This window comes from Chrysemys picta, chromosome 1 (genome assembly GCF_011386835.1).
Source record: "Chrysemys picta bellii isolate R12L10 chromosome 1, ASM1138683v2, whole genome shotgun sequence".
NCBI classification, from domain to species: domain Eukaryota; kingdom Metazoa; phylum Chordata; order Testudines; family Emydidae; genus Chrysemys; species Chrysemys picta.
Window position 1 is genome coordinate 303,025,901 of NC_088791.1, and position 12,112 is coordinate 303,038,012.

A 12,112-nucleotide genomic window follows, 5' to 3' on the forward strand; every position below is an offset into this window, starting at 1 on the left:
AGCAGTAATCCTCCTGGGACATCTCGATGAAGCTCTCCTGGAGGTAACTTGAAAGCCGTTGCATGAGGTTCTTGGGGAGAGCGGCCTTATTGGGTCCTCCGAAGTACGACACGTTGCCGCGCCACGAGATTATCAAGTACTCGGGGATCATTGCTCTGCACAGCAGGGCGGCATACGGCCCTGGTCTTTGGAGGCTTTCCCGGAGCATTCTCTCTTTGTCGCTCTCGGAGATCCTCATCAGGGTGATGTCGGCCATGGTGACCTGCTTTTAATTAGGTAGGGGAATGTTAGTGTTGGGACTGCTTTCCCGTTCCTTTACAGAACTGTAACCGCTGGTTTGCAGCCACGCGGTGGAGGCGGGAGAGGGGCAGCCGAAAGGGATCGTTCCCGGGGACAGCCGCGAGGGGGTGGGACAGGGGCAGAGTTCCCGCTTGCCGGATTGCTGGCAGCAGGGACTGACATTGATTTAAATGTGAAATGAGGCCAGTGGTAATATAAAAGTTTTAAACTGCCACAAGTGTACGGCTTACCATGTCTGCCTGCAACAGAAATTCCGTTGTGCTGCCTCGCTTCTCAAATGTGCTGTTCAAGACCTCAGGCACTGAATGCGAAGGCCGAGAATTCGACCTTGTGCTGAGTGTGCATGTGAAAGGTGCTGTGCATGGTCTTGTTCACAGAGAAAGACTATGTTCTTTGTTCACAACTACATTTATCTTTCTGAGGAATTTACTCCCTTTTTCCCATTTCCACAGCCCCGTCTGCGACTGTCTCACAACCTAGCCTGGAATCACACTCCCAGAGGCTAGCGCGGATTAGGCGTAGGAAGAAGAGGACACGGGAGGACATGTTCTCTGAGCTTATGGCCTCTTCCCAAGCCCAGGCAGCACAGCAGACCCAGTGGCGGGAGAACTTGACCCGAATGCACCAAGCCAACATGGATCGGGAGGAGAGGTGGCGGCAGGAAGACCAGCAGGCGACTCACACGCTGCTTGGACTACTGAGGGAGCAAACGGACACGCTCCGGCGCCTTGTGGATGTTCTGCAGGAACGGAGGCAGGAGGACAGAGCCCCGCTGCAGTCCATCTCTAACCGCCCTCCCCCGCCACCAAGTCCCATACCCACCTCACCCAAAGTGCAAAGAAGGAGAGGCGGCAGAGTCCCTGCTAAGTCTCACTCCACCCCTGCAGAGAGCTCTAGTAGCAGAAGGCTCTCATTTCCCAAAATTTGAAAAGTTCTTTCCTTCCCGCCTGACAGAAGCCCACGTCCAAGTTTCACCTCCCAATGCCATGTGTAGTTGATAATAAAAAATTCGTTTCTGTTAACTACTGTTTCAATCATGTTCTTTTGGAGGAGGAGGGGAAAGGGGGTTGGTAATTGGACAGGACAGTCTCCTTTGGCAGGGTACATAGTCGGGGGCAGGCACAGCAGCAGGGCACATACACAGTGCAGTGATGCAGTGACTAGTTACCCCGGTTAGTCTGGGAGGTTGTTTTGATGTAATGTTGGGGGGGGGGGGTTGCTCTGTGACTTTGTGGCGGGGGAGGGCAGTTACAGATCTTAAGCGCCGGTCCTTAGGCAGGATCACAGAGCCACACAGCATGGGATCTGTAACCGTCCTCCCCCTGCCACAAAGTCAAATAGACCCCCCATACACACAGTCCCGATCAGGAGGGTTGACAGGCTCCGTTGAAACAAGCATCCCACCGCAGCGGAGCCTGTCAATCCTTGAGTTTAGAAGCTGCATTCGCGTCACAACACTACACCCGCTCCGCACCACAGTCTGCGTCCCAGTTTTAAAAAATTCCCGCGAAAACAGTATTAAAGAAAACGGTGTGCATTAACAAAGTAGAACTATTTTTATTTCGACACGTGTGTTGGAGGGGGGGTGAAGGGGGTATGTAACTGGATAGGATAGTCAACATTACCTGGGTAAAGAAACGGGGGCAGGTTTAGCTTCTCAGTACACAAACTATAAAGTCACAGGTTACCCTGCTCACTCAGGAACTTTGCTTTCAAAGCTTCCCGGATGCACAGCGCTTCCCGCTGGTCTCTTCTAATCGCCCGGCTGTCTGGCTGTGAGTAATCACCAGCCAGGCTATTTTCCTCAACCTCCCACCCCGCCATAAAGGTCTCCCCCTTGCTCTCACAGAGATTGTGGAGCACACAGCAAGCTGCTATAACAATGGGGATATTGGTTTCGCTGAGATCACAGCGAGTCAGTAAGCTTCTCCATCTCCCCTTGAGACGGCCAAAAGCACACTCCACCACCATTCTGCACTTGCTCAGCTGGTAGTTGAAGAGTTCTTTTTCAGTGTCCAGGGCGCCAGTATAGGGCTTCATGAGCCAGGGCATTAGCGGGTAGGCTGGGTCCCCGAGGATGACTATAGGCATCTCCACATCCCCAACAGTTATTTTGTGGTCCGGGAAGTAAATACCTTGTTGCAGCCGTCTAAACAGACCAGAGTTCCTGAAAACACGAGCGTCATGAACCTTGCCCGGCCATCCCACGTAGATGTTGGTAAAACGTCCCCTGTGGTCCACCAGTGCTTGCAGCACCATGGAAAAGTAGCCCTTTCGGTTAATGTACTGGGTGGCCTGGTGGTCCGGTGCCAGGATAGGGATGTGAGTTCCATCTATGGCCCCACCGCAGTTTGGGAATCCCATCGCTGCGAAGCCATCTATGATCGCCTCCACGTTTCCCAGGGTCACTACCTTTGGCAGCAGTACATCAACGATTGCCTTCGCTACTTGCATCACAACAACCCCCACGGTAGATTTGCCCACCCCAAACTGGTTCGCGACTGACCGGAAGCTGTCTGGCGTTGCAAGCTTCCAGAGGGCTATGGCCACTCGCTTCTGTACACTCAGTGCAGCTCGCAACCGGGTGTCACTGCGCTTCAGGGCAGGGGACAGCAACTCACAAAGTTCCAGGAAAGTTCCCTTCCGCATGCGAAAGTTTCGCAGCCACTGGGATTCATCCCAGACCTGCAGCACTATGCGGTCCCACCACTCAGTGCTTGTTTCCCGTGCCCAGAATCGCCGTTCCACGGCATCAACATGACCCATTGCCACTGTGATGTCCTCGGTGCTGGGTCGCCTGCTTTCTGACAGGTCTGTGCTACTCTCAGACTTCAGGACATCACCGCGGTGCCGTAGCCTCCTCGCCTGACTTTTCTGCATCTGCCTCAGGGAAACCTTTATGATAAGCTGCGAGACGTTGAGAGCGGCCACAACTGCAGCGATGGTCGCAGCAGGCTCCATGCTCGGAGTACAGTGGCGTCCGCGGTGTCAATGACTGGAAAAGCGCGCGAACTGTTTTCCCGCCGGCGCTTTCAGGGAGGGAGGGCGGTAGTGATGGACGGATGACGACAGTTTCCCAAAAGCACCCTCGACTCATTTTGTTACCCAGAAGGCATTGCCGGCTACACCCAGAATTCCAATGGGCAGAGGGGACTGCGGGAACTGTGGGATAGCTGACCACAGTGCACCGCTTCGAATGTCGACGCTTTCACCATTAGTGTGGACGCACAAAGTCGAATTACTGTCCTTAGTGTGGACACACACGTTCGACTTTGCAATATCGATTACAAAAATTCGATGCAAGTAAAATCGAACTACTCTCGTAGTGTAGACAAGGCCAGAGACAAGGAATGTCGTCTTCTGTCTTCTGCTGGCTAGGAGAATCCAATCCTTCATTGCTGATGAGGTCTTTGCTACAGCATGATCTTTACAGTCATCATCTCTGGATTACACTATTGAAGCTCACTCAACCTGGGGCTGACTGTGCCTGCCACATAGACAACTCATTCTATACACAGCAGTCCACTTGTTAAATGACACAGGCTGACATGAACACATCATGTCTGTGCATACACACTCTATAGCTCTTTCTGCACCAAATTTGTGATATTACTGCTAATTTAAGGGCCTCAAAGTCATGATCCACTAAAACAGATGCCACTCCACATAAATACTGTGTTGAGAGAAATACCAGAAATTAAAGCACTATGGTCAAACAGTTCTCAGCAGGAGGTCCCCGAATATGTGAAACAGCCTAAATCTTACCATATTTAGATCAAAATGCAAGATCCACATTTTTGCTCAAGCTTTCCCCAGTAAGAAAATTAGAGTATACGAGGGAAGAGAGGAGGAGGAGAAGAAAACGGGTGTATTAAATAAAATCAAAAATGAAAAGCTTGGAATTATGGAAAGGCAAAGGGACAGATTCTTTGCTAGTGTAAATCAGCAAAACTCCATTGAAGTTAGGGGATCTGGAATTTGAATTAAAAAGCTAATTTCCTTCTAGTCTTTGTTAATTATTGTTGCAATTATTATTCCAGCAGTGCCCACAATGTGCTAGGAGCTGTCCACACATACAGGAAGATTGTACCGGTCCTGAAGCACTTACACCTACTGGTTTACATTTGTATTCATACACTGACTTTAGTGGAGTTCTGCCAACAGAGCATTTTGGCCCTGAAAAGACAAGCCGCATAGAAACATGTGTGGCACAGGGATTCCATCAACATATATATATATATATTTCTACACATTTTTAAATACAGTTGTTTTGTTTCACATCAGCGATACCTGGCTGCCCCTCAATTTATTCTTCAGCTAATTTCCTATAGACACCACAGGAGAGGCAGGTCTTGGGGAGAGATGTGAAGGAAAAGAGGGTAGTGGGTTTATGGTTCAGTGCAAACTATCTAAATTGATGGGGTTGGACCTGGGCCCAGATCCTCAGAAGTAATTACATGCCTAACTCTGATTTCAGGGGAAGTTATGAGCCTGAATACCTTTGAGAATCTGGCCCATGGGGGGCCTAATCCTGTAACTGACAGCCGACATATGGACTGCTGTCCATGTTGTCAGTTGCAGGATTGAGGCCATAAACACTACAACAAGTGTCTTATTATTAGGAACTATCTCTTGAATACCAGCAATATTCTTGGCACTAGGGCTGGCTCCAGGCACCAACTAAAGAAGCAGGTGCTTGGGGCGGCCAATATCAAGGGGCAGCACTCCAGCCACTATTGGGGCGGCACATCCGGGTCTTTGGCGGCAATTCTGCGGCGGGTCCCTCGTCTCTCTCGGAACGAAGGACCTGGCGCCGAATTGCCGCTGAAGACTGGAGCGGCGTGATCGCTCTGCTGCAGCTTTTTTTTTTTTTTTGCTGGGGCGGCGGAAAACCTGGAGCCGACCCTGCTTGGCACTGTACAAGACATGACCTGAAAACAGTTTATAATCTAAAAGACAAAATCAGGGGAATAATCATTTCCCTCGATCTACTGGCAGTGCTCCTACTAATGCAGCCCAATATGCCGTTAGCCTTCTTGGCAACAAGGGCACACTGCTGACTCATATCCAGCTTCTCCTCCACTGTAATCCGCAGGTCCTTTTCTACAGAACTGCTGCTTAGCCAGTTGGTCCCCAGCCTGTAGCAGTGCATTGGATTCTTCCGTCCTAAAAGCAGGACTCGGCATTTGTCCTTGTTGAACCTCATCAGATTTCTTTTGGCCCAATCCTCCAATTTGTCTAGGACACTCTGGACCCTATCCCTACCCTCCAGCTTATCTACCTCTTCCCCCAATTAGTCCAATTTAGTTCCAGACAAAAACAGCCTCCCACTCAGAGATGGAGGCAGTTAGAAAACTGGATAGTGACTCAGTGAAAGGAGGGAGAGGCGAGAGAGACAGGGGGATGTGAGTCAGAAGCAAAGTCTGGTATACAGACAGATTATTGACAGCAAACTTCTGCCTGTCTCTCTGGTAACAAAAGAAAAGGGATGTTGTGTCAAAGTGTGGGTTGCAAAACAATCTTCACTTCATGCAGCAAATAAAATATGAAGTGAACATATTTCAGCCATGAGTCTATCTTCAGTCAGGATCTGAAGAGGGAAATGTAAAGTTAGTGCAGGGAACTGTGAACTTAGTTAAAGCAAATAGTAATACATAACTTTCTATATATAAAAGTGGGAGTGTCCCAGATAAAAAAGCATTCAGAAACAAGCATAGAAATTAAGGTTGAGGAATGCCGCAAACCTATTTGAGGCTTAGTACTAAGAAATAGAGCTTGTCAAAAAAAATGGAAAAACAATTTTGTGGGAAATGTCAAAATTGATTCCATTTAACAGGGTTCAAAACAGAATATATTTTTCATTTTAAATTTATTTCTATAAAGTATTTTTTGAAAAAAATTGAATTTCCAATTTTTTGAATTTTCTGTTTTTTTTCCCACGCCCACTTTTCCTTTTTGCCCCCGAGAGCAATAAAATGGATGAAGTCCATGGTTTTTCCCCAAACTTTTTCATTTCTCTTTTTTTCATTTTCTCTTTTGCCACTTTGTAACTTTTCCAAAGTTGAGGGAGTTTTGAAAAGTTACAGAGAGAGGGAAAAATTGAGGGGGAAAAAAATGGAGAGGGAAAAAAAAAGTACAACCAAAAGAGAATAAATCTACCCATTCTATTGTGCTCATTGACAAAGAGGAATAAAGGACAAAAGGAGGGAACAGGGGGAGAAAGAAAACAAAATCAAAACTATTTAGTCCACCTCATGCCAGGATTGCAGGGTTATTCCATTTGGAAAATCTGTCCAGTCAATCTCCCAAGCAAGTAGGCATCTAGCACTTATCCATCTGCAGTGCATCTAAAATAAAAGCCATATGACATTTGCTTTTCTTGATGTGGGCCAGGAAGGGGAAAGTCTATTCAGCAGTAAAGTGTACTAGCAGAAACATTGCTGCTTTCCATCTAATGACCATTCCTCAGTAGCAGTAATTATATCCCTTCTGTAACGTATTTACTGTCTTTTGAAGCTATTGCTTTCAATTCTGTAGAGCTATATAAATAATTCTCTTTAATAAAACTTATCTTTTTATGACATGCCTGTTCTTTGTTGCTCAGACAGCCTAGTCATACCTCTCAAAATAACAAGGCCCAAACATGAAACGCAACATGGGACATAGACCCAAAATAAGGGACAGAAAGAGAATATTCTTGCAAGAAACTTCAAATTCAGCGGGATTTGGTCCTTTAGTATAAATAATTTTCTATAGCTGTTTCATGAATAATTTTTACTGATGTAAATAATGTTTACCGTTAAAAGTAAATGTTCTATTGGTGTGGGCAAGGGAAAATTTGGAAATAAAATGAGTGGTGTCCATCAAATTGTAGGATATTTAGACATTTGAGCCTAGGCCTCCATGGAACACTGCATTTTAGGTGTAACCCTTCTGCCAGTCTGAGTTGGCAGCAACAAGGGCCTGGTTCAGTATCTAGGGGTTCCGTTTCAATAGCGCAATGCAAAACCAGCTCGAGCCCCCACCCAGTGACCTGGGACAATTACATACCACCCCCCGGGTACCTCTAAGAGGCAATACTTCCCCTCTCGCAAGCACAGAGTCTGAGTGTAGCAAAATCCTTTTAATAAAGGAGGGAAACAATGCGGCATTATGTTGGGGAAACACCACAAACAGGATTCATAACACAAACCATGAGCAAAAGACCCACCCCAAGTAAGTTTGGCAGTATCCTTTTCCCCTCAGGGTCTTAGGTCCAACACACCAAAAGATTACCCCAAAGTTCCAAAAGTCCAACACCCCAAAAGGCTCTTGAGTCCAGCAACCCAAAAATCACCCAAAAGTCCAACAACCCAAAGACTCTGTCCCTGGTCAGTGCAACCCCAGAGTTCAAAAGTTTATCTGCAGAGTTTTACCCCCCCAGCCTGGGTGGAAATGGGGGTGGGGGCAGGGGCACACGGAGTGTTAAGGGGCACCTTACGTAGTCCGAGGCCGACTGCCCTGCCTCTCCATGGGGTTCTGCTGCAGCCTTCACCATGAGCCACTCCACTCCACCAGCTGTCCCCTTAGGGTGACCAGATGACAGAAGTGAAAAATCGGGACGCGGGGGGGGGGGGGGGGGCGGAGCAAAAAACAACAACAAGCCCCTCCCCCGTGCGCGCCTGGACCCCCCCCCCCGCCCCCCCCAGCACCAGAGGGTGCGCTCAGGCCACGTCCCCCAGCCCCCTCCCTCCACCCGCTCTCGGCCAACTGCCACTCGCCCCCTCCCGCTCTGCTTGGAACGTACCAACGCTGCAGATGGGGCTGGGGAGCCGATGACCAAACACACGCCTCCCCTCACACCCCACACTGGGGCTGGACCGGCACGTGTGGGAGAACCCGCCCGACAGGACGCCGGGCTACTGGCCCTTTAAACGGACGGAGAAACGTCCGGTTCATGGCCGGATCGCGGTGCCCACAAGTGCAGCCCCATGGCCCTGCCTGAGGGCCGGCCCCGAGAGCACTGCCTCCACCGCGGCCTCCCCATGGGTCTCCCGTCCCTGCAGCATCATCACCCCACCCCGCACGGGCTACCCAGAGCGGCATCGGACCCCCCGTCCTCCCTCCCAGAGCCTGCCTGGCACAGCCCCTCCCCGCCCCCCCCCTCCGCCCGCAGTGCTAGCCTCAGGATCCAGCAGGCAGGTCCCGTCCGGGGACCCCAGCACCCCGCACCCACTTACTGCTGCACTCTGGGTCGGTGCAGCGCTTGCACTCGGCGAAGCACTGGTCCAGGTGCTTGGCGGCCAAGCAGAGGGGCCACTGTGCGGGCAGGAGCAGGGCAACTAGGGCGAGGAGCAGGAGGGAGAAGCGGGGCCGTGCTGCAGCCATGTTCACAGGGCTGGCAGCGGGGGGAGGAGGGAGCGTCCCTCTGGCTCCTGTCCGTGTAGCTCCGGCACGGGTCAGGTTGAGGGGCGAGGGGGGGGGGCGGGCGGGGGGGGAGGGCTCGCTGCTGGTGCCTACAAGCCCCGCCCCTGCCTTTGTGCGTGCCTGGGGAGTGGGGCTGCAGCACTCTGCAGGCGCCTGCCAGCCAGCAGAAACTCAACTGCACTGCCCCAGGGCCCGGAAGAAGACATGAGCAGTGCTGGCTTGCCGCGGTGCCCCCGATATCGGGACAAAGTGCGTCCCGACCGATGTAAGGTCGGGACGCGGGACAAGTCCCCTAAAATCGGGACTGTCCCGATCAAATCGGGACGTCTGGTCACCCTATGTCCCCATGAACTGTTCCACTCTGCCCCGCTTCACTCCACTCGCCGTCCTGTGGGCCACTCCAACCGTCCCACAAACTGCTCAGCTCCACTCCGCTTCACTTCACTCCACTCACCATCCTGTGGGCCGCTCCAACCGTCCCACAAACTGCTCTGCCAGCCGCATAGCAATATCTTCAGGCTCCCCCACTAGTTAACACAGCACTCAGTGATCTCAGCTCTTAGTAATTTTAGCTCTTTAGTAATTTCAGCATGTAGTTGGGGAGCCTCAGTGCTGGTGCACCATTGGCCCAAGGTGAATTCAGCACAGCAGCCTGTAACTAGACTCTTAATGGAATCAAAATTAGCTCTGTCATTCAACAGTGGAGGGAGAAGGAGATACAATTGGTGTTTCAGGCCCTCAAAGGGGACCCATACCATCATATACAAATACTTGCACCCAACCTCTCTCAATTCACTGGGTTTTGGAACCCATGTCCCTTGTCTAACGAGTGCTACTAAGGCCTGGTCTACACTACGACTTTAATTCGGATTTAGCAGCGTTAATTCGAATTAACCCTGCACCCGTCCACACAACGACGCCATTTAATTTGAAATAAAGGGCTCTTTAAATCGATTTCTGTACTCCACCCCGATGAGCGGAGTAGCGCCAAAATCGATTTTAGTATTTCGAATTAGGGTTAGTGTGGCCGCAATGCGATGGTATTGGCCTCCGGGAGCTATCCCACAGTGCACCATTGTGACCACTCTGGACAGCAATCTGAACTCGGATGCAGTGGCCAGGTAGGCAGGAAAAGCCCCGGGAATATTTGAATTTCATTTCCTGTTTGCCCAGCGTGGAGAGCACAGGAGACCACAGATAGCTCATCAGCACAGGTAACCATGCAGGCCGATAATCGAAAAAGAGCACCAGCATGGAACGTACGGGAGGTACTGGATCTGATCGCTACATGGGGAGAGGATTCAGTGCTAGCAGAACTTCATTCGAAAAGACGAAATGCCAAAACTTTTGAAAAAATCTCCAAGGGCATGATGGAGAGAGGCCACAATAGGGACTCAGATCAGTGCCGCGTGAAAGTCAAGGAGCTCAGACAAGCCTATCAAAAAACAAAGGAGGCAAACGGTCGCTCCGGGTCAGAGCCGCGGACATGCCGCTTCTATGCCGAGCTGCATGCAATTCTAGGGGGGGCTGCCACCACTACCCCACCTGTGACCGTGGATTCCGGGTCGGGGATAGTCTCATCAGCTACACCTGAGGATTCTGCGGATGGGGAAGAGGAGAAGGAGGAGGAGGAGGACGAGCTTGCAGAGAGCACCCAGCACTCCGTTCTCCCCAACAGCCAGGATCTTTTTCTCAGCCTGACTGAAGTACCCTCCCAAGCCAGTATCCAAGACCATGACCCCATGGAAGGGACCTCAGATGAGTTTACCTTTTAAAATATAAAACTTGTTTTAAAAGCAAGCATTTTTTAATGATTACTTTGCCCTGAGGACTTGGAATGCATTCGCGGCCAGTACAGCTACTGGAAAAGTCTGTTAACGTGTCTGGGGATGGAGCGGAAATCCTCCAGGGACAGCTCCATGAAGCTCTCCTGGAGGTACTCCAAAAGCCTTGCCACAAGGTTTCTGGGCAGTGCAGCCTTATTCCGTCCTCCATGGTAGGACACTTGACCACGCCATGCCTGCAGCAAGTAATCTGGTATCATTGCCTGACAAAGCCTGGCAGCGTATGGTCCCGGTGTTTGCTGGCATTCAAGCAACATCCGTTCTTTATCTTGCTGTGTGATCCTCAGGAGAGTGATATCGCTCATGGTAACCTGGTTGAAATATGGGAACTTAATTAAGGGGACAGAGGTGGCCGTTCCTACTGGGCTGTTTGCCTGTGGCTGAAAAGAAATCCTTCCCTGCAGTTAGCCAAGCGCAGGGTGGGGGGGTAATTGGCCCTGAGCTTTTCGCGTTTGGCTAGCAGGGATCTTCCCTGATACCAGCCATGCAGTGGGGGGAGGGGTACAGTGATCATCCCAGAGAATTCATGGCGGGGGGGGGGGGGGGGGGTTAGTTTGGTTTCTGCAGGGATCTTCCCTGATACCTGCCACGCAGTGGGGGGAGGGATAAAGCGATCATCCCAGAGAATTGGATGCAGGGGGGTTAGTTTGTTTTCTGCTGCTGAAGGTTAACAGGAAAACCGCAGCAGTCAACGGGCTTTGCTTGGTATATGGGAAAGGAGGGCACAGAAGCCGAAAGACAATGGCTTACCATGGCTGCATGCAAGCTGAATTCTATTGCCTGGACCTGTGTCTGTGATCTCTAACACCAAAGCCACAGGCACTCAATATTAAGACGGAAATTGCGACCTTGTACTGAAATCACATGTGCTATGTAATGTGAATAGTGTTTTTCACCAAGAAAGAGTATAAGCATTGTTCTGTAAAATGTATCATTTTAAAAACTTCTCTCCTTTTTTTCAACCCTCCCTCCAGCAGCTGCAAATTTTTCAAGCCTCCCTCCTCTGTCCCGAAGGCTATCTCAGATAAGGCGGCGTAGAAAGAGGATAAGAGACGACATGTTCACTGAAATAATGGAATGCACCCGCAATGAAAGAGCTCATTTGAATGAGTGGAAGGACACTGTAACTAAATTTAGGAAAGATGCCAGTGAACGCGAGGTCCTGAGGGACGCTCGAGATGAGAGGTGGCAGGCTGCAACGCTGGGGCTGCTGCGTGAGCAAACGGACATGTTCCGGCGTCTGGTGGAGCTTCAGAAACGGCAGCAGGATGACAGAGTGCCGCTACAGCCCCTGTATAACCTCCCTCCCCCCTCACCATGTTTCATATCCTCCTCACCCAGACGTGTAAGAACGCGGGGGGGGAGGCTCCATGCACCTTCCCACTCCACCCCAGTGGACAGCCCAACCAAAAGGCTGTCATTACATTGAATTTGTTCAGCGGCCTTTTACTTCCCTCCTATCCTCCTCCCAAACGTCACCAGATTACCTTGTTGGTTCTCTCCCTATGTTTATAATCAGTTAATAAAGAATACATGATTTTTAAATGATAGTGACTTTATTT